Source organism: Microcebus murinus, chromosome 12 (assembly GCF_040939455.1).
Source record: "Microcebus murinus isolate Inina chromosome 12, M.murinus_Inina_mat1.0, whole genome shotgun sequence".
NCBI classification, from domain to species: Eukaryota; Metazoa; Chordata; class Mammalia; order Primates; family Cheirogaleidae; genus Microcebus; species Microcebus murinus.
The window spans coordinates 87,944,168-87,964,950 of NC_134115.1; positions in this window are offsets into that span (position 1 = coordinate 87,944,168).

Below are 20,783 nucleotides of genomic sequence, written 5' to 3' on the forward strand. Positions count from 1 at the left end.
GACCAGGGATTCAAGCTCCAGCATGGCCACCTCCCCATCAGCCCAAGGTGGCCTCAGCCTCTTTCTGGCCCGCGACAGTGCAGGTGCACTGCAGACCTCCCTGGCAAGGCTGGGTGGGAAGCCGTCCTTTGCACACAGGCGTCCCTAGTCCTGCACCCTCGTGAGCATTCACACACAGGAGTGAAACCCCCTGTGGCCCAGAGGCCCTACCCCAGGCGGAGATGGCCAGAGTGGGGAGCAGTGAATCCAGGGCCTCGCACAGTGCCTGGCGCACAGTAGGCACTTGAGCATTGGTTGGATGAATAAGTGAATAATTACCTGGCTCCAGCCCCAGAGAGGAGGGCCAGGAGCCTCAAGTCTGCCTGCCTGTCCCTGCATTTTGGGGAGCCCCTGGTGTGCAGGGTGGCTCCCAGCAGGCTTAGGGATGGGGGCCGGAGAGGGGCAGGGGAAAGCAGCCTTGGGCAGTGCCTCACTTGGGAGGGGGACAAGACAGTGCCCTTCTGACGCCCGGGCACTGGCGGTACCTGGGACCCTGAGGAACTTCCAGGTACCCCCAGATCACCCCAGTGAGGACTCCCTACAATTCCACAGGGGACAGCACAGTGAGGCCCTTAAAGCCAAGGGCTCAGGATTCAGACATTTCTGGGCTCCAGCTCTACCCCTTGCTAGACCGGTTGCCTCAGTTTCCCTATCAGCAAAGGGGAAGATAGCACCACCTGCTGCACAGTTTCGCCGGGAAGGTCGTGGTGAGAGGCGCCAGCTCCGCACAGTCTGTCCGCCATTGTTACAAACAACAGCACGGGAAGGTGCAGAGAGGAAAACAGCCGAACTGCTGGACCCTGGGCCCCACTGTGCCACTGACTCATGGGGTGACTTTGGACAAGGCCCAGTCTCGGTCCAGGCCTCAGTTTCCCCATTTGTATGGTCAGGCTCTGATAACCTGGACAGCCTTGGCCCCTCTCCAAGCCCAGCACAGACAAGTGAGCACACAGCCCCTGGGATGGCCTGGAGACACACAGGCACATACAGACACACTCACACACACACACACACAAGCACACTCACACACAGGTACACTCACACACACACACACAGGCACACTCACACACAGGTACACTCACACACACACAGGCACACTCACACACAGGTACACTCACACACACACAGGCACACTCACACACAGGTACACTCACACACACACACAGGCACACTCACACAGGCACATACAGACACACACACACAGGCACATACAGACACACACACACACACAGGCACACTCACACACAGGTACACTCACACACACAGGCACACTCAGACACAGGTACACTCACACAGACACACACAGGCACATACAGACACACTCACACACACACAGGCACATACAGACACACTCACACACAGGCACACTCACACACACACACAGGCACATGCATACACACACACAGGCACACTCACACACACACAGGCACATGCATACACACACAGGCACACTCACACACACACAGGCACACTCACACAGACACACACAGGCACATGCATACACACACACAGGTATACTCACACAGACACACACAGGCACACTCACACAGGCACACACAGACACACACACAGGCACACACACAGGTACACTCACACACACACAGGCACACTCACACACAGGTACACTCACACAGACACACACAGGCACACTCACACAGACACACACACACAGGCACACTCACACAGGCACACACAGACACACACACACAGGCACACTCACACAGGCACACACAGACACACACACACAGGCACACCCACTCACACTCAGCCCCACCGTGCACCCTCCCCACTCTCCCGAGCTGGCGGCCACACCCGCTCACACTCACGCTCACACTCGCCCCCCCAATCTGCTGAGCACCAAGGATTGGCGCGGGCGGGGTTGGGAGCGGGAGGGAAAAAAAGACCACGACTCAGCCGGGGAAGAGGGGTGCAGGGGGGGCGGGCGAGGGAAATGACAGCCCGCGGTCCCCCTCGAGTCCCGGCTCATGAATATTAATGCGGCGGTAATTAAAATGCAGGGACGCAGCAGGATGGATGCGGCTGCCTCGGGAGCCGGGCGCGCGGCGTCTTCGCGGGCGGGTGGAACCCGCTCCTCGCCGGCGCAAAGCGGGACCGCGCTTGGGGCCTGGGCCGGGCGGGCAGGGGCGGCTTTCGGCGCGGCCGAGCGGCGCTGGCCCGCGTCCCCGCCCCGCCGCGGCCGCCGCTCCGTGCCCTGCCCGGCCGGGCCGCGGGCCAGGCCGCCGTTTCCCGGAGCCGGCCCCGCCCGCGCGGCCGCTGATGTCATCTGCGCAAAACTTTCCGCTCCCCGGCCGTCTCGGGCCCTGAGTCATCGCCGCCCCCGGCCGGCACTGGCCCGCGGCGTCTGTTTGTCAGAGCCAGGCCCTGCGGGCCGGGCCTGACGTCAGCTGGCTGGGCCTGCACGGCCCCGCGCCCCGCGCCCCGCGCCTGGGGCAGGACGGCCGCGGGGAAGGCGCGCCGTCGGATTCCGGCTCCGACCGGGCGCCGCCTCGCGGGGGTCGCCTGACAGTGGCCAAGTCTTAAAGCCCTCCCGACCTTTCCTCCTCTGCCCCCTAGCACATGCTCCACCAGCCTTGGGAGACTCAGGGAGTGTCAGCCGGGTAAACTGAGGCCCAGAGATGGGAAAAGGACAGCTCAAGGTCATAAGCAATTGGGTGGCAGAGCTGGGTTTCTCGACCCTGAGTTGCAAGTTTTCTGCCAGGTCACGTGCTCTAAGAGACCCCTTTAGGCACCGGCTCAGAAACTGCCCCACATTGTGCAAGGGGGGGAGTCCTGCAGCGCGGCCCCCCTGGGTGTGGCCAGGCCGTGGGGCCCCCGCTTTTCTCCTCTCTAGAAAGGCATGGTGACAGTGCAGTGGCCACCTGGAGTCTGCGAGGACAGAGGGTCCCAGGAGAAAACATGCAAAGCAGTCCAGAGACAGGCGGCAGTTTAAGGCTGGGGCCCCCACTGAAGTCAGAGGACCCGGCTCAAATCCGGCTGCTGCCCCTGCCCTGTCCTCCCTCGTCCCCTGTGCCCTCCAGCCAGTGGCACAGGGAAGCCGTGTTCACACGCAGATGTCTGCCCCGCCCCTCACCCAGTCCACGCAGCAAGTACTCCAGAGACGCCTGGCACGCCGTCTTGGGACTCAGTTTACAGATGGGAGCTAAGAACTTTCCGCTGCTGCTGCTGCTTCGGTGCAGGGACTGGGCTTGGGGCTGGGATCCCAGGCCCGGTGGCCTCCCAGACACTTGGCCAGGGGCTCTCGCTCTTCCCCAGACACACCCCCACCTCCCCCAGCATCTGCCCCTCCTCCAGCCTGGCCCCTCCTGGGCAGGGGTGGCTCAGGCCTCCCCTCAGCCCCCAGCCCCCACCCCAGCCACACCACCCTCGGGCCAACAGAACTCACAGCTGGCTGGGAAAGGCCACCCTGTCCCCCCACACGCTGCCTCTCCCTCCCGCCCCAGCCTTGCTGGAACCCTTTCAAGCCCTCCAGGCTGCAGGCCGCCTCTTCCTGCCTGAGGCCTTTGCACGCGCTGTTCCCTCTGCCTGGAACACTCCTCCTCCCCTCCCAATTTCCAGGTTAACTTCTCTGCCTCCGTCTCTCCTCCACTCTTCCCCTGGGGAGTGTCCCAGTTAGCGCCACCACACAACACATGCACACGGCAGCGTGCAGTCCCCACGTCACACAGACCTCAGCACACACAGGCACGGACACAAAGGAGGTGCTTGCCTGCGTGCACACACGCACACACACACAACACACACAGAGCAACGTGCACTCCCCCACGTCACACACGCCATCACACACCCCCCCCCCCCCCCGTACCCTGACCGCGCAGTGAACTCACACGGACCACGCAGCACACGTCAGGGCCGCACTGGTGCCCTCCTCTGGGCTCCTACAGCCTTGGGCTTGTCCCCGCCCTGGGTATGTCCCCCCAGTGAGGGCAGGGACCCTTCTCCACCCCAATGCAGGCCCCTGCACCATGGCTTTAGTTACAGTCCCACCTCCTTCCCAGCCTCCCTAAACACGCCCCCCCATTTCTGCCAGGGGCTGCCCTGGCTCCCTCCGCTGCTGCTCCAGCTCCAGCTGGCACCCTCAGGGCTTTGTGTGCTCCCCACCACCCCCCTGCCAGCGGAGGACTTCCAGAACATTTGGTGACTTGGCTGGGCCTGAGCCTTATGGTCACTTCTGACTGGGGCCTTGATTTCCTCATCTGAAAAATGGGACATCACTGAAAAGTACCTTGCAGAAACTCAGAAATGTCATGATGGACATTACTAGCACAGCCATTGGGTTCCTGCTGGGTGGAGTTCATGGGTAAACTGAGCCTTGGGGGCTGCTGTTCTCCCACGTCAGTGTCCTGGACACCACTCCCTGCAAACCAGGTCCGAGAGGCACTTTGTGCTGAACCCCAGGGGTGGGATACTTGGTTGGGGTTCCTGACAGGTGGCCGGAGTTGTCTGTTCCATGGGGGTGTCCTCTCTTCAGGGGGAGCCTCTCTGGGGGGGCTGGGTGAGACCTCAGACACCCCCCTGCAGTCCAGCAGAGCTCCACCTGCTGCCCAGCCCCTGCTGAGAGAAACTTGCTGGGCACGAAGGTCACAGAGAGCCCCCCTGGTGGGTGACCAGGATTGGGAGGAAAAGGAAGGAAGGTGGCAGGCGGGGAGGAGCTGAGCCGCGTGTGTGTCTGCGGGAGAGATGGACGCCGCCGAGTGGCCCCCGGCTGCAGAGGGCCGCCCTCTCGCCACTGCACCTCGGGCGCTGGGCCCCCCAGCCCAGACTCAGGACGGGCACGTCACCCCATAGGCAGAGACGGAGGAACAGAGGCCCGAGGGGGAGGAGACTGGGCGCTGGGTGAGACAGCCGCCGCTCTCTCAGGGCTTTCCCGGTGAATAAACAAAGGCAGTGTGACAAAAGTAGGCTAGGAGAGGTACTGGGATGGGTAACAAGGTTGCACCCATGCTGATTTATAAACACAGGGGCACATAAGTGTCCCAGAGTTTCCTCCAGAACTTTTCTATCGGTTCACCCCCCCCCATCTATACGAACCTTTTGAACACCTTTACCAGAGTCGAGGGGCACAGTGGTGAAGAGCAAACTCTGGACTTCTCCTTCTTGCTGTGTGACCTCGGGCAAGTCACTGTCCCCCTCTGAGCCTCCATGGCGTAGCTTCCTCTGAAAAATGGGTACATATCCCGTAGGGCTGTTATGAAGGTGACATGACGTGTGAAGCTCTTGGTGTGGGGACCCGAGCTCCGCCCCCCAAGCCCTGGCCTCTGTACTCAGGCCCCTAAACCTCTCTCCTCCCATCACCTGACCCTCGGTACCTGGCGGCTCAGCTCACATGCATAGCCCAGCCTGGGGCCCTGTGAGTCGGAGGCCAGTCATGATGGCAAGACTGCCAGGGACGATTTGCTACCTGGCCAGGTACTCAGGACGCCAGTCTCTTGGGAGTGGAATGTTTCAAACGGAGATGTGCTCTAGAGCCTCATGCCTCGTTGGGTTGTGGGAGCCATGCACCCACCTCCTGCTTGCTGCGGCCCACTGTTAGAAGATGAAGCAGAGCTCCTAAGCCCTGGTCACCCACCCCAGAGCTGGTGTTTGGCTGGAGGAGTCTGGGAGGGCCCCTGGGATTGGCCAGGGTGAGGGTACATGGCCAGAAGTGAGAGTCAGGAGCAGGTTCAAGGAGGAAGGGAGGCCCTGCATCCAGCTCTAGCCAGCCCAGCTGCAGCAGCGCCTGGGCCCTCAGACCTGAGTCGCCTGCTTCAGAGAGCAGCACTCCTGGCTGCCTGGGTTGGGGGTGGGGGTACTGCACACCCAGCTGGAGCCCTGGCCGCCTGGGTTGGGGGTGGGGGTACTGCACACCCAGCTGGAGCCCTGGCCGCTGGAGTGCCCATTCCTGCATACTCACAGCCCTCAGGGAAAAGGTCTAACCTGGGGGAGGGAGCAGTGGGAAGCCTAGGGCCAGGGGCTGGCGCTCCCCCTCCCCCGGGCTGCAGCTTCTGGTGTGGACACCAAGGAGTCTGAGAGCCCTCAACACAAGCCCAGCCTTCAGGTGTATTTGTCAAGGAAGGAGGACAGAACATATTTTATTTAGCAGTTTGTTAGCTTGATTTATAACTTGCAAACACCTAGACATGAGGTATGTGGGCCTCGGCTTGTACTCCTGCCCCGGGCTGACCCCTCGGTGCTGCCCAGAGCGCAGCAGCCTCCCTGGGCCCCAGGTGGCCTCCCCTAGCTGACCCTTGGCCAGCAGGTGGGCCCCAGGGCATCCTGCAGGCTTCCTCCGAGCCTCCCAGCCCCGACTCTGCACCCCGACAGGCTCGGCCAGCCCCCCTGCCTCTGTCTCGGGTCCTCCTGCCTCCTTGTGAACGTTCAACTCCAGCCTCTCCCTGCTCCCACCCTTCCCCCTCCTCCCTGCCCAGCTCTCCAGCTTGCACTGGTCACTGTGGCATGTGTTGTGGTCTGACCGGCTGGGTACGAGTCCTGCCCCTCCTGTGGGAAAAGCCAAGAGCTCCTTGCCCTGGCGCCTCCCAGCAGAAGCTGTCTCGCGCACGGGCAGGAGTGCGGCTCTCACACAGGCTGGGGTCAGATCCCAGCGCCGTGACTTTCTCCACGCGTGACCTTGGGAGGTGGCTGTGCTGCCCGGAGCCCTGCTTCCTCTTCTGAAAATCATAATAACTGTTCCTCTTGCAGTGGGGAGGCAATGTGGCGCGCAGAGCCACGTGTGCGGCACTTGGCAAGTGCCCTGGGAAGGAGTCAGGAAGGGCAGGAATAGTTACATCATTCACTTCTTTCCACAGCTGAGAAAACAAGCCTGGGCTCAGCGAGGGGAAGCCAGTTGCCCAAGGTCACACAGCCTGGAGCCCGGCAGGGGCCCAGGACAGGCTTGGCCGACCTGAGCTCTAACCACTGAACTCTCCGGCCTTGAGTCAGCTCCCACATCACCTTTCCCCGGCCTCCGTGGCCCTCGGGCGCCTGAAAGCCGCTTGGGGGCCGCGGAGGCAGGTGCCATGGCCAGGGCAGAGCGGAAAGGGTTAACGGGCTTCACCGCATTGGGCCGGCCTCCGGGGGAAGCAGCCAATGGGCGCGCGCCGCGATGAGGTAATGCTGGGACCGCGCGGAGTGGGCGGGGCCGTCAGGGACCCGCAGCGCTCCGCTTTCGTTCTCTCCCCACCTACCCCTCACCTTTGACCTTGGTGTTCCCGCCCCTCCCCCAACCTTGCGCCCGCGGATACCCGGGAGCTGGAGGTGGGGGTCTCGGGGGGCCTCAGCTCCGGGGCCGCTGGCCTCCCGCGGTGTCTGCGGCGGGCACCCAGCGGCATCCTTCCCTCAGTCACACCCTCTGGGCCTCAGTTTCCCTTCCTGCAAGAAGGGGAGGCGGTGCTCGCTAAAGGTCCTGCCTGCAGTGGACGTCCCTGGACCCCGGGGCAGTTTCCAGCCCTCCCCTGCCCCCGCCCGAACCCTAACAGGCTGCGCCCGGCCCCCCGGCGGCGCCCGGCCCCTGGGACCCAGGAGCGCGCTGGCCGCGGGACCGAGCCTCGCGGCGCAGCCACACCCCGCGCGTGGCCCGCCCTTCCCCTCGGGCGTCCCCCGCACCCAGGCCTGAGCTAGCAGCACGAGCAGCCGGACGCGCCCGCGGTGGCCAGAGGCCGGAGCCGCTCCGACCGCCACCCGGAGCCGAGCGCCTGCCCCGCCGCCGGGTCCTCGGCCGCCCGCCGCCCCCACCGCGCCGGGCACGAAGCGGTTAACGCCTCCGCAGCCGAGCCGGCTCCGCCGCGGCCGGGCTTATTAGTCAGCTCGCGGGAGGCGGCGGAGGGAGGGAGGGAGGGAGGGGCCGGGCCGAGCGAGAACCGCAGAAAGCTATTCTCAGGGGCTCCCAAGTGTGGGGAGGGCGGCTCAGCAGGAGCTGCTGCTTCCCAGAAAGTTGATTATTTTTAACCCAGGAAGAAGAAAGGAAGGAGGCGAGGGAGAAGGACTCAGAAAAGAGGAGAGGAGAGGAAAGAGGAGAGGAGTGGGGAGGCGAGGCGGAGAGGACAGGGAAGGGGGACCGGGAGGGGGAGCGAGAGAGGGGAGAGGGGTAGGCAGAGCCCAGTCGGAGTAGGGGCGCCAGCTGGCGGGGTCTGGGGAGGGAGGATGGATGTAGAGGGGCACTGCCACCCTCCCCCGCCCGCACCCCTCCCGCTGCACCCCCCTCCCTCTGCCCGTCCCGGCCTCCAGGTGCCCAGCTCTGGGCAGCCCCCTGGGACCACCAGCCCAGAGCCAGCCTGCTGCTGGGCGCCCTCCAGCCAACGGACAGCACACCGAGTGTCCTTGCCCTTGCGGTCACCACTGGGAGGGAGGGCCAGGGAGGGCTGCCCGGAAACCTGCTTGCCCTCTGCAGGGGGATTCCTGGAGGGGATGGGGGAGGGGCCTGGGGCTCCCTTTCTCCTGCCTCTGGGTGGTGCCAGGCTGAAAGCCAAACCCAGAGAGGGCACCTACGGGGGACTGAGGACACACTGACAAACAAGACAGGTGGAGCCAGGCCCATGGGGTGGGGCTCACAGCCCCGCTCGGGGGAGGCAGAGGCTGCAAAAATCATTAGGAATAATACACTAAATGATGACAAGGGACAGCAGGCTGGGGGGGGGATCCCAGGGGCCTGACCTCTGTAAGGTCACAGAAGATCTCCCCAAGAAGGGTGCCTAAGGACCCATAATGTCTGCGGTTGGAACCCAGAGATGTCCTGGCCTCAGTTACACCCTCTGGGCCTCAGTTTCACCCTCTGGGCCTCAGTTTCCCTTTCTGCAAGAAGGGCAGTGGATGATCAGAGTGGCTAACTAGGTGACGGGAGATGGGTGGAGGCTGGAGGGGGCAGGGGAGGCCTGGATGGGGGTCCCCAGGCTGTGAACCCGAGAGCCTGAGAGAGGATCAGTGTGGCCGGACGCAGGGAGGGGGACATGTGGCTCAAGACTGGTGTCCTGTCCTGGTGGTGGCCCGAAGCCTTGGAAGGGTCTTATAGAGAAGAGGAAGGACAGATCTGCAAAGCTCACACGGGATGGCGGGGGACAAGAGTGGACACGGGGAGCCAGCGTGGTACCTAAATTCCGGGGAGAACAACGGCGGGCTGCTCTAGGAGGTGCCTCTGAGACAGGGAGGTCCAGCCTTGGACAGGTGTTGGGGGGACAGAGGACAGGACTGGATGTGCCGTGGTGGGAGGCGGCTGAAGGAGTCCAAGGAGGGGTGGGAAGACGCCCTGGGCCCTGGCTCGCGCTATGGAGGGAGGCTGGCGCTGTCCCTGAGCAGAGGACAGCTAAGGGGAGCAGGTGTGTGGGAGGTCACGCATTTGTTTGGGACATGGTGGGGACAGCAGGGAAAGGTGTGCCAGGTGAGGGGAACAGCTAGAGCAAAGGCACGGAGAGGAGAAAGGCAAAGGCGCGTGGCATGGTGGGATATGCTGGAATCTTCCCGAGAAGGGGCTGAGCCTGACGGCCGGGGCCTGCACTGCTCTCTGCCTGGAGGCAGCGGAAAGTGGCCGTGCCAGGAGGGGAGGAAGGTTCCAGTGTTGGACGTGGGGGGCTGAGTCTCGGGTTTGTACCTGGAGGCTGGGGTCGGGGCAACGTCATGGGGCGAGTGTGAGGGGCCTGGCTCTGGGGCAGCCTGTGTGTGAGAGAGAGAGAGAATGGATGTGTGTGTCCTTCGCACTGAGTGCCCTGCCTTCCACTTGAGGCACCACCATGGGACACCTCCAGCCCCTTCAGGACCAGGGAATGGCCCAGCCAGGCCAGACCGGGAGCTGGTCGGTGGGAGAGGACCCGGGCTGCTGCTCTGAAAATCCCCCCCCAGCCTGGTCGCTCTGGAACCTGGGATCAGGCGGGTTGTTGGCTGGCGGAGGGAGGGGGGGCATACCCATGCTGATGCCCGACTACGGCCAGGTGCTGAGGGGCCTCCAGCCTCCAGGGTCACCCACACCCTCTTCTTCCCCGGGGCTGGGTCTGTCCTCTCCCAGGGCTGCTCAGCCTGGAGCTGGCCTTCATACCAGGGCCCAGTGGCTTGGCCAAGGCCTGATGGCAGACAGTGGCCTGCCCCCTGTCCCCTACCCTCTGCCCCCTGCCCTTCCAGGCTCAGCCAGCAACCTGGGCGGTGGGAGGAGGATGAAGGTCTAGACCTTCACAGAGCCCTGGGAGGCTGTTGGAGAAAAGAGCCCAGAGTCCCAGAAGCTCCAAAAAGTGCCAGGGAGAGGAGGGGAGGGTGAAGGGCTGGGACAGCGGCCTCAGTTTCTCCATCTGTGAGTCTGCTGAGTTTGGCAAATGACTGAGCTGACTTGGCTGCCGCAAAAACCTAGGGCCTTGAGGGTCCTACCCACCCCCTGCACCAAGGGCTCTTCCTGGGATGGGGGCAAAGAGGGAGGAAGAGGGCACTGTCCACACAAGGGCAGGGTGTTCTGAGACCCTGCAGCTCTGACCCCATCTGTGGATTCTTGGACTACGTGGGACAGTGGCTTTCCCATCAGTCCTGTCACCTACCATTAGGCCCCCCCCAGGGGGGGCAGCATAAAGTCAGGGTTAAGGTTAAGGGACAAACCTGGATCCAAACCCATTGCTGATTGGCCGTGAACTCTGGTAAGTGGCTCAGGCCTCTGCGTGCCTCCGTTTCTTCACCTGCAAAATGGGAAGAATAATGGCCCCTCCATGCTCAGAGGCAGGGAAACAATGGAGGTAAGGCCCTTGGCAAAGGAAGTGGCCTGTCCTGGGTCACTTGGGGTCCTAAAATGTCCCCAACAGATTAATGAGGGCATGAGCTGCAGCCTTCCAAGGAAGAAGAGAATTAGACCCACCGTGACCTAACCGTGGCCAGGTGGCGTTATTGTTCCTGCTTTGCAGGTGAGAAGACCAGGGCTGCGAGAATCTGTACCTGACCGAGCTAGGAGCTGCGCAGCAGCAAGGTGGGGAACTGGATTCAAACCCCCAGGATTGCTGTAATCCGGGGATTTCCGTTCTCACCGACCTCTATACAAAGAAATGCACGTGGGAGATGCATCCCCAACCAGGACTCCCTCCTCTCCCTCCCGAAATCCACACGGTGACCCTGGCCTGGCCCTCTGCACCCAGGAGGAGCCACAGCCCCTTCAGGCATCTAGGCTGCGCTTTCAGTCGGGGGTCCCTCCCCGGCCGGTGGAGCACAAAGGGGGGTAGCAGAGGCAGAGAAAGAGCCCGACAGGCGGGGAGCCGGCTTTTCTCCCTGCTTTCTCCCTCTCTGGGTTCTTTGTTAAGCTCCCTTTCAGCTGAACCGGCAGAGCCTGGGTGTTCCGAGCTGACGATAATTGCCGCGTCTAGACAGTGTCTGGTATGGGGCCTCCCTCTCTGCGCCTCGCTGGCCTCCCAGAGGCTCCCGTTCCCAGCCCGCTGGCCCCTGCTCCGCGCCGCGGCCTCCGTTTCCCACACCCCTGCCCAGGGTCCCAGTCCTGCCTCCCTCACAGCTGCCACCTGAACCTCTTCTTCTCCCTCTCCCCGCCCTCCGGCACTCCCAGGGGCGGAAATGCAGGAACAAAGGTGGTTTTGCAGTTGGCTCTGCTGGGAGACCCTCAAAGGAGGCTGAGCCCCACAAGCCCTCCTGGCTGCTGGCGCCCAGGAGCCAGGGGCGGCTCACCTTGCTGGCTTCGGGCTAAGCTGGGAAGTTCTGGGATTGATCCTTGAAACACCCTTAAAGCTCCTTCCCTCATCTTCCCATCGGCCTGGATGGGAACCCAGAGAAATCAGCAGAGGGAAGATTTAGGGGCCTGGCGGTGGCGCACACCTGTAATCCCGGCAGATTGGGAGCTGAGGCAGGAGGATTGCTTGAGCCCAGGAGTTTGAGATTTGAGATTACAGTGAGCTATGATCACGCCACTGCACTCCAGCCTGGGCAACAGAGCGAGACCATGTCTCTTAAAAAACATTTAGGGTAGCTACAAGGAAGAACTTCCTGGTGACTGACTGGCAGCCGTGGATGGGGTGGTTTCAAGACATGCAGGGGTTAGGAGGTCGATCTTCACAAATTATAAAATCTATTCCTGCCCAACTCAGATCAGCAGCTCTGGAAGATTCCCCAGAAGCCGGAATCTCCTCCCTGGTGTCAGGACCAGGTGCCCAGGGTGACCCTGAGATAGGTATAATAGCAGCCAGCGTTTGCACAGCCCTGTTCCTGCACCAAGCACTGTGCACGCTCTGGATGCGTACTCGTTTATGTAATCCCCCAAGGCCTCCAGGCGACACACACACAGAGAAAATGGGCCTATGATTAATCCCATTTTACAGATGAGGAAACTGAGGCACAGAGAGGTCAAGTAACTTAGCAGGGTCACACAGCCAGCAAGTGGAGGAGCCAAGATTTGAAGCCACAGAAGCTGGCTCCAGAGCCCCAATAATGACCAATAACAGGAACATTAAGTGTTGACTGTATACCTGGGACTGAAATTACACTTATCATGACATGCACGATCTCCTTTCGTCTCACGAGTGTGTTAGAACCTGGGATTAAGCCCATTATACAGATGGAAAGAGACGAGCTCAGGGCTGTGTGTGTGACCGGATGGTGCCCTAACTCCACGTCACAAAGGCCCAGTACTCGAGACCCTGGTCAGGCCGCTGTGCCGAGGGGAGAAGGCTCACCATAGAGCAGAAGTGCAACAGACGTTGCTGTCCCGCTGCCCGTGTCCTCCTCCTGGCCTCTCTCGAGTGCCTCACGCCCTGGCCAGGCTGGGGGACAGGCAGTGTGGGGCTCTGTCCTCATGAGACCTCAGCCTGGAGGGGACTGGCAAGTCAGCTGGCTCCAGTCTGAAGGGGGAATTATGACGATGCCAGGGACGAGAGACCTCTGGGGAGGGCCTTAAATCCAAGAAGTCTTCCTGGAGGAGGTTGAATCAACATGGCGTCCTGACAGGTGAGTAAGAGGCCAAGAGGGGAGGAAAGAGCGTTCCAGGCGGAGGGAGTCCGCACATAAGAAGGTCTCAAAGTGAGAGAAGAACAGGGTGATCTGGGACAACCGGGGAACCTGGGCAGCTTTGCCAGGGTGGACGGTGTGTGGGAATCCTGAGGCTGGAGCCACGCCAGCCAGGAAGGCCTTGAGTGCCAGGCTGGGCCGGGAGGCCCCTGGGACACTGTCGCAAGAGTCCAGGCAGGCAGGGCTGTGATGCCCCCGAGGCTGTGGAATGGACCGGGCCAGGGGACTGGAGAGTCCCCAAGGAGTCAGAGAAAGGTGGCTCCCCCCGGCATTGGGGCTGGCCTGCAAGTCTGCCTTCCCTGCCATTGCAAACAGGACAGTGTGGACAGAGACTTCGGAGGGGCGAGTAGCCGGGTGTGCTGGGGAGGAAGGGGACGCGCAGGACAGCGGTGAGACCGGGCACCAAACAGCCTTGAGAAGCAAGTCGGGGCAACAGCGAAGGCTTGGTGGCTCCAGGAGGAGGATTCGTTGGGACAATTAGTGTAGAGCCTTTGTGGAACCGAGGCAGGGAGGCTGGGAGGGGGCTGCTCCCAGTGGCTTCTCCTTCCCCAGCCAGTTCCCAGCCCGTGCTCTCTGGCCACTCCTCCCTTTCTCAGAGTCACCTGGATTCTGCAACCGGTTTTCTCCCCACCGTCCTGCTCACACCCTCCACTCCAGCAGGAGCCTGGGACGCTCACCATTCATCCCTCATCCCGACCAGCCATCGATGGAAATGTCAGGCAGCGCCCGCACGCCTGAACACCTCCAGGGGCTGCTCCGGGGCTGACACTGGCAGATCATCGATGAGCTCCTGCCTGCTCCCTGGGCCTGCCCTGGAGTGGCCGGCCAGGGCCCTGGGCCTTTGAGCCTCCAGACCTGACGCAGGCAGGGCCCGACCTCATCAGTAACTGCAGGAAAGCAGAGACAGAGCCCCTGCCCTGCCTCGGCCTGGCCCGGGGGCAAGCGCGGGGCAGGAGTCGGCACCCCTCCGTGCAGGGGGAGGCAGAGCCCAGGCCCCCACCCCAGAGCGTGTCTGTAGACTGAAACTCTGGGAGCTAATCTGACGCGGGAGTTTACAGCCCGGTAAAGGGAAAACACAGGCGCCGGCTCAGGAGCGAAGGCGGGCGGGAATGGCACAGCAGCTCTGACCCTGAAGAACAGGGTCACACGGGGCCAGGCCACCACCCCTGACCCAAGTCCCGGGGCAGATGGTTCTGGAACCCAGATTTTCCCCAACTGTAGAAAGGTTATATGACACATACAGCCCATATTTCATTACACCCCCGATGAAGTATGGGCAACCCTTGTCATCAAACACATTATTCCATCTACGGCAAAGCATATGAACAAAGGTTATAAATAGTCTCCGAATCTCAGTGTTCTCATCTCTAAAATGGGGCAGTGGCGGTATACACCTCCCACGCTGCCCTAGGAATTCAATACCTCCCTCTGCACCTGCCAGCCTGCAGCGGCTCGGACACAGGCACATGTTCTGCCCCAGGCCCTTTGCACTGGCTTCTATCGTGGCCTGGAATATTCCTCCGCAGATAGCTCCTGAGATGGCTCCTGTAGTTGCTTCAGGGAAGTGCTCAAATGCCACTTCCTCAGAGAGGCTTTTCCTGGCCATGCCTATCGCATTCCTCGTTCTGCACAATCCCTATCTCCTGACCTTTTATATCATCAATTATTAATTGCCTGCTCTCCCACTGTAGAATCTGAGCTCCGTGAGGGCAGAACTTTGCTCTGTTGCCAGCTGTGCCCCCAGCACCTTTTGAGACAGGGTCTTGCTCTGTCACCCAGGCTAGAGTGCAGTGGCATCATCATAGCTCACTGCAACCTTAAGGTCTTGGGCTCAAGCGATCCTTCTGCCTCAGCCTCCTGAGTAGCTGGGACTACAGGCATGCGCCACCATGCCCGGCTAATTTGTTCTACTTTTTGTAGAGACAGATTCTCGCTCTTGCTCAGGCTAGTCTCGAACTCCTCACCGTAAACGATCCTCCCACCTCGGCCTCCCAGAGCGCTAGGATTACAGATGTGAGCCACCGTGCTCCACCAGGAGCTCCAATTTTTGTTGAATGAAGGATTCCTTTGTTAAATGTATTCAGTACATCAAAAAGGCTCCATAGGTGTGGCACAGTAGCTCACTTTGGGAGACTGAGGCAGGAGGATCACTTGAGGTCAGGAGTTCAAGACCAGCCTGGGCAATAGCAAAATGCCATCGCTACAAAAAATCAATGTTTGGCCATGTGTGGTGGCTCACACCTGTAATCCTAGCATTCTGGTAGGCCAAGGCGGGCAGATCGTTTGAGCTCAGGAGGTTGAGACCAGCCTGAGCAAGAGCAAGACCCCATCTCTACTGAAAATGGAAAAAATTAGCCAGGCATGGTGGCGCATGCCTGTAGTCCCAGCTACTTGGGAGGCTGAGGCAGGAGGATCACTTGAGCCCAAGAGTTTGAGGTTGCTGTGAGCTAGGCTGACGCCATGGCACTCTAGCCTGGGCAACAAAGTGAGACTCTGTCTCAAACAATAGTCCCAGCTACTCACTAGGCTGAGGCGGGAGAATTGCTTGAGCCCAGGAGTGTGAGGTTGCGGTGAGCTAGATCACGCCACTGCACTCCAGCCGGGGGAAACAGAGCGAGACTCCATCTCGAAATAAATAAAGGCTCAATAAGGCCCAGCTAGTCCATCATAATTATTGCTGTTACGATGGTGACATTATTATTATTATGTTGAAGACCCTGAGCTGATCCCAGCCTTGCTTCTCCAGCCAGTGAAATGGGCATCCTGGGGACTGAGCACCAGCTGCCAGAAGCTGGCCGGTGGGGGGTCCCTGCAGGAGAGACAAAGAACGCCGCCCACCCCCCTGGGGGAGGCTGCGCCCCTCACCGGAGAGAGGCGGGCGGAGCAGAGGGAGCCGCCGCCGGGAGCAGGCTGCCAGAAGGCCATACATAATTCATTGCCAAATGGGGCCGCGGGCGGCTCTGCGCGGCGTGCTGGGGGCCCGCTCTGCGCCTGGCACTTTGCTGACTGCTCCTCGCACGTCGCCTCGCTGCATCTCCATGCATTTGCAGGGTGTGATCTTTCCCCCACTTTACCCAGGGGCATCCCGAGGTTCAGAGGATGGGGCCACCGTGCAAGTCACACAGCTTCTCGGTGGCCAAGCCTCGGGTCCGCAGACTCCACCCCAGTGGCCCCCAGTCGCTGCCTTTCTGTTCAGGGAAGAGACAGGCCGGGGTGGTGGGTGGGGCTTAGAGGAGGCCCCTCCCCACTGCCAGACCAGCTGCAGGGGTGGGGCTGGCAGGCAGGGCTGAGGACGCCTGGGGCTGCTGTGTCTCCAGCCCAGCTCCCCAGCTCCCCGCCCATGGGAAATGCTCCCTGCCCGGGCCAGAGTGGCAGCTCTGTGGTTTCCAGGGCTCAGTTTGCACAGCTGTAAAATGGGAATAACAGAGGCTGACCCTGGTGCTGTGAGATCCTGCGGACAAGGCGCTCTTGACAAGTGGCATCTGCCCAGGGGAAGGGCCAGTCCCAAAAGGTTAACATACTCCTTGATTCGGGTAAGATAATATTTTTTGGCGTAACAGCATTTCACAGGGCTGGGGACTGGCCGGAAGGAGGCGAGGGTGGGGGACTGTGGTCACAGAGGACAGCAGGGGGACCCTGTGACGTGTCTTGACTGTGCTGGAGAATGCACAAGCCTGTGAGGACAGCGCGTGGAAAGGACCGGGCGCACACGGACGAGTGTGAGGGACGGGAAATCTGGGCGGGCTGGCGGTCCCGGCTGGGCTGTCGGCCCACAGTCCTGCAAGGCGTCCCACTGGGGAAACTGGGAGGGCGCCTGGGGGCTCTCTGTGTTATTTCTTATCACCCAAGGGGGTCAACAATGATCTCAATACAAATTTCACTCAAAATTATGTCACCTTCCTCTGCCTAGACAGGGTTAAGTGAGTCACTGCTGTTAGTCTCCTCCCCCCAGCCCCCCGCCAGTGGCCAAGACCGGGCCAGGGACCAGTGGGCATTTGCTGGGCAGCTGGGGCTCTCCTTGGCTGTGGATTGTCCTTCGTGTGTCACTCTGGGTGTCTCCAGTCTTTGTTCCAGAATGTTCCTGTCCTCTCCCACCTTCCCGTGTACAGGAATTCAATGTCCCCTTATGAGGCTCTAGGAGCAGCTCTGGAGAGAATGAGGAAGGCCTTTGCCATCGATTCCTGCCTGATTCAGGCTGGGACGTCCAGCCACCCCCAGAGGCTCGGTCAGTTGTGACAACCACGCTCCCTCCGTCCCCCACCTCTGGGAGGGTTAGGAGTCGTGGGAAGAATGCTGGGTGTCAGGCAACCCAGGTAGAAGCTATTGGGTTCTCTAGCCGAGCTTCTATCTCACGGTGTGACTCTACACAGTGTCTGTCCCCTCTGGTTCTTAGGCACCTCTTGGACTAGATTATCCTTAAGGGTCCTCCGGGCTGGTGACAAGGACCTTGCTTCTCACTGTGTGTGGTTGGACGAGAACTCCAGGCCCACTTCTGGCCCCTCCCGCCACGTGACCTTGGGCCCTCTCTGCCTTTCAGCACCAGTACCATGAAAGGGTTACACAAACTCAGGTCAGTAAGTCAAGCGACAAACATTTATTGAGCGCTCACCAAATGCCACATGCCAGAGTAGACACTGGGGAAAAAAGGTGAGGAGAGAAAAAAAAATGCCCTCCCTGTCTTCATGGAACTTCCAGTCTGAGAGGGAAGAATCCCACAAATAAATTAAAATTTGCAGCTGGAGGCCGGGCGTGGTGGCTCACGCCTAGCACTCTGGGAGGCCAAGGAGGGCGGATTGCTCAAGATCAGGAGTTCGAAACCAGCCTGAGCAAGAGCGAGACCCCGTCTCTACTATAAATAGAAAGAAATTAATTGGCCAACTAATATATATAGAAAAAACTAGCCGGGCATGGTGGTGCATGCCTGTAGTCCCAGCTACTCGGGAGGCTGAGGCAGGAGGATCGCTTGAGCCCAGGAGTTTGAGGTTGCTGTGAGCTAGGCTGATGCTACGGCAAAGCGAGACTCTGTCTCAAAAATAAAATAAAAATGGCCGGGCGCTGTGGCTCACGCCTGTAATCCTAGCTCTTGGGAGGCCGAGGCGGGTGGATTGCTCAAGGTCAGGAGTTCAAAACCAGCCTGAGCAAGAGCGAGACCCCGTCTCTACTATAAATAGAAAGAAATTAATTGGCCAACTGATATATATATAAAAAATTAGCCGGGCATGGTGGCGCATGCCTGTAGTCCCAGCTACTCGGGAGGCTGAGGCAGGAGGATCACTCAAGCCCAGGAGTTTGAGGTTGCTGTGAGCTAGGCTGACGCCACGGCACTCACTCTAGCCTGGACAACAAAGCGAGACTCTGTCTCAAAAAAATAAAAAAAAATAAAAAAATAAAATAAAATAAAATAAAATAAAAATAAAAAATAAAAGTTGCAGCTGGGATTATGCAGAGGGACGTGCTCAGTTGCAATGACGAGTCTCAGCGGCCACAGCGAGGGCTTCCAGAGAAAGATAATTTAGCCGGGTTGACTTTAAGCAACAGGGGGAGGCCACAGGTGGAGGCTGCTCCAAAACAGGGAACAGCAAGAGCCGGGGTCTGTGCAGAGGAAGGACGGGACAGGTAAGAGACATTGTGCCCAGAAAGAGGCAGCAGTTTCCATGAAGGACACGGGTAGGAGGAGGCTGGAGCCTCATCCCCACCCTATGCAAAAGGGTCCTTTGAGATGCACTGAGCAGGGGGCGACCGGATCGAATTTGGGTCTCGAAAACTTTTCCTCCTCCTTACCAAGAGGAGAGGGGCCCTCGTCGTCGTCGTCGCCTTAAACGATTTTTACTGTGCGTCACTTAAATATCTACGAGCCAAAATGACACCCCACACTCCTGGTAGCTCTTCTACAGCCATAAAACCAAGACAAACTGATCGATCAAATACAAAATCAACTCGAATCAGATTAATTTTATGTGACACATCATGTCGTTTGTTTGAAGCCCTGCCACCACCCACAGTGCAAGCAAGGCCCAAGCAGGTGGTGCTGTGAGTTTGCGGGACGGGGCAGGCGGGTCTTTTAAACACACACACACACACACATGCACACACACACACACACACACATGCACATACACACACAGACACACACACACGACAGATGCTTTCCCCCAGAGTATATAAAGAATGCCTACAAATCAAAAAGAAAAAGGCGCACAACTCAAGAGAAGAATGAAGGGGCACCTGAATGAAAGTGTTTCACGACAGAATGTGCAAACGGCCGGCGCGTGCTCGAGGAAGTGCTAGTTCATGACTTCTCAGGGCGTCCCCGTCGGTTCCGGCTGCTATAACAAAAGGCCTTGAACCGAGCAGTTTATAAATCACGGAATTTACTGCTCTCGGGTCTGGAGCCTGGGAAACCCGAGATCAAGGCAGCGGTCGAGCGGCATCGGGCGCATTCCCTGCCTCAAGGTGGCTCCTCTTGCCATGTCCTCAAGGGCTGATGGGGAAGGCAGCCCCTGGGCCCCTTTTATAAGGGGGTCAATCCCATTCATGAGGGTGGGGCCCTGGGGACCTAATCGCCTTGCAAGGACCCCCCTTCTCATGTTAGACCGTTACCGTGGGGATTAGGTGTCAGGACACAAATTGTGGGGCAGAGACATTCAGACCCCAGCAAGGGGAAGCACAAAGTACCACCGCAGTGAGCTCCCACTTCAGGCACCAGAACAGCCGCGGCGAAGCCACCGGCAGTGCCACGTGCTGGCCGGGGCGAGGAGCGGGGGGCTCTCAGCGGGGGCTGCTGGGAGCGGAGTTGGCGCAGCCGCCACGGAAAGCAGGTGGCAGGTGTGCTCGTGGGGAGCACGCCCCGCCCTCCGACCCAGCACTTCCACTCCTGGGCATACGTGCGACAGAAACGTATCCGTGTGCTCACCAGAAACATGACCTGGAATCTTCTCACCAGCTCTATGCGTCATAGCCCTACACGGAGTGAATCCGAATGTGCGTCCGCTGTGGAACCGAGAAGCAAAGTGTAGGCTACTCATGCAGGGAATAGAAAGAACGAACTATGCACAATGTAGATGGATGTCGCAAATGTCACCTGCAAAGGGTTTCCTTTATATAAAGGACGAAAATAGGCAACACTAGTCTACGGTGTTAGAAATGAGCGAAGGTGTCACCCTCCTCACGCAGCAGGAGGGTTAGCGACAGGGGAAGCCCAGTGGACTGACAGCTGAGAAGTTGCTGGAAACATCAATCTGGTCCTTAAGGCTCCGAACCCAGCTGTTGTCTGATGTGGAGTCTGTCCGGACAGGCCAGATGTGGGGCTTCTTGCAGGGGGATGAGAAGTGTCCCTCAGGGTCCTGGGACCACCAGGTGGCAAGCGACAACCTAGGAAGGAAGCTGCGCTCACCACTGCACCACCAACGCCACGCGGCAGTAAGCAGTGACCTAGGACGCGTGCCCTCCCCCCCCCCCCCCGCCTTTGCCCTACTGCAGCCCCCGGGTGCTGCCTTGCCCCACGCCCACAGCCCGCTGGCCCAGGGCTACTGCTCTGGCATGACCAGAGCGAGCTAGACCCCAGGGGATGAGACAGGGGCGGACCTTCCAGACCGGAAGACAAGAGCTTCTCTGGGAGGAGAGGCCGCACCTGCAGCCCTGGGGCAGCGGCAGCGCTGGGGCAGCACCGCCCTGTGGGCAGAGCCCGGCACCAGCTTCCAGAGAAGGGGAGGGAGCTGGGCAACATGAGGCGGGCACACTGGCCACCAGCTGGCGACCCCAGCCGGCCCAGGAAATCTCAGCTG